This window comes from Saccopteryx bilineata, chromosome 9 (genome assembly GCF_036850765.1).
Source record: "Saccopteryx bilineata isolate mSacBil1 chromosome 9, mSacBil1_pri_phased_curated, whole genome shotgun sequence".
NCBI classification, from domain to species: Eukaryota; Metazoa; Chordata; class Mammalia; order Chiroptera; family Emballonuridae; genus Saccopteryx; species Saccopteryx bilineata.
In genome coordinates this window covers 25,753,532-25,755,626 of record NC_089498.1, presented here as the reverse complement: position 1 = coordinate 25,755,626, position 2,095 = coordinate 25,753,532, and the positions used below count along the sequence as shown (strand labels likewise).

Here is a 2,095-nt window from a genome sequence, read left to right as displayed (position 1 = left end):
AATATGCCTCAAATACATTAATTCAGGTAAAACCACATTGTTTATAAGAAAAGTCAGGTATTTGACAAACATGCTAGTTTCCATGCTGATCTACTTAGTTTTACAACTCTTGTGTGTTAACTTTTCCTAAACATAATTTAATATATTTTACCAATTTTCTTCATTAATCAACTCTGACTTCTCATCACTAGCTCTGAAGAATACCTCACATATTTGTCAAATCCCTTTTGTTCTGACTTTACCTAGCAGGTCCCTTGTCTCATGTCAAGAATGTGTTTGTGCCACACAGTGATATATACATGCATAAATATGTTTTCTTAGAACACCATATGTCAGTAACAGTTTAGTTCTAAAAATCATTTAGTTCTATGTGTGGAAGAAGTTGAAAACTAAATATGACTTTAAATAAATGCAAAAATGTGAAAACAAGAATCTGATTCAGGTGATGCAATATGCCAACAGAAATAATTTAATAAACTGCCCAGCGAAATTCAGAAAAGCAATTGCAGAGTGCTGAGACTATCATTTTGATTTAGAAGACTGCCTTTCACTTTCAAGTCTTGGACTCACAGAATAAAAATAATTAACATAAAGCACTGGTAATTTGGGTTCGAGCATCTTGACACTTCCACAAAAGGCACAAGTCAGGAAGGTCTTGGTCCATCTAGGGTCCATGAACAGTTCACTGCAACTGAGTCAGTTCTTGTTCTGAAACAAGTCACCTTTGTTTTTATATACAGAAGGGTTTATTTAAAAACCAGTAAGACATTACAACATCATGATAGTCACACTGAGCTTTTAACATAAGACTTACTCTACAATACTGGAGAGGAAGAACATAAAACACAAATTGATTTTGAAGCATAGCAATTAAGAAATAAAACAATAAAAGCAAATTTCTTTTAATGAGAACTCAGAATTAAACTTTTGGAGGGACCTAATGTCATACTTCCATTTGGGGACTTGATACAAAAAATTTTGTCTGAACTGCTAGTAGGAGGTGGCAGGAGCCACCTTCAAATAAACATTCAAACTGGAAAATGCTACTTCACTACCTGTTGGGAAGAAGCTACAAATGAATAATTTAGTATCTTTTGTCACTATTTTGATGATCACCTCGCCTGAGTATTTTCCCATCACCACTCTGCTGGTTACTATACATCATATCCATAGTAGTGTTGTAACCAGTATAATCATATCCTCCACAACCACTGTAAGCTTGGACATTATATCCATAGTAGCTATAGTCTTGATTCCAACAGTTACTATATCCCTAGTTCCCGATTTGACTTGGACCCCCCCTCTCCCTGAGCTTTCCTTGCAAATCCTCCTCTAGATCCCCACTATTACTGTTGCTGACACTATTCCTTCAACATGGCTACTTTTATTTCACATTTACTAAGACCAACATTATGGTATTTCTTTTCCATTATCTTCTTCACTGGTTCCTCTTCCTTAAAGGTAATGCAGCAGAACCCTCGCCTCTTATTGGTGCTGTTGTTCATGAGGAGCTCTACGGATTCCCCCTCACCAAAACCACCAAAGTACTCCCTTATTTTCTCTCCAGGTGTACCTGAAGAAAGACCACCAACAAACAAATTTTAACAGACTCTTGTTTCCATGGCTTTGGCCTTTTCAGGATCAATCCCCTTCCCATTCAATTTATGTTCTTTCTGATCCACGAGCTATATACAACAATTTCTACCTCTTTAAACCAAATGCCTTGATCCCCCTATGCTAGGTTCTATCTTCAGAGTGCAGTCTACACCTTCACCAAATTTGGAGAAGTAGTCCTTCAGATCTTTCTTTGTAGTGTCCCAGCTAAGGCCTCCTATAAACATTCTTCATTCTGCTCGCTGTGCCCTCGCTGCTTCAAAGTGTCCTGGCAGGAGATGGATGTCAGCAAGACTGTAAAAAGTCATCCTGAGTGAACCGGCTCTCAGCAAACTCGGTTTGGAAAAAGCACATATGTTGCTAACCAGGAAATTTATTTTTAGCTAAAGAAAATTCAAGTATTCATTTCACTGAAACAAATTTACATAAAAACATTTTTTTCTTTAAAATTTAGCTATTTTCTGAGGAAGAAAATTAATGA

The 2,095-nt window shown here is 36.6% G+C and overlaps 1 pseudogene; it reads right to left on the bottom strand.

The window, feature by feature from the left end:
* Nucleotides 1-1,346: 1,346 nt before the first annotated feature.
* On the bottom strand, nucleotides 1,347-1,841 carry LOC136313021 (heterogeneous nuclear ribonucleoprotein D0 pseudogene; annotated as a pseudogene).
* Nucleotides 1,842-2,095: the final 254 nt, after the last annotated feature.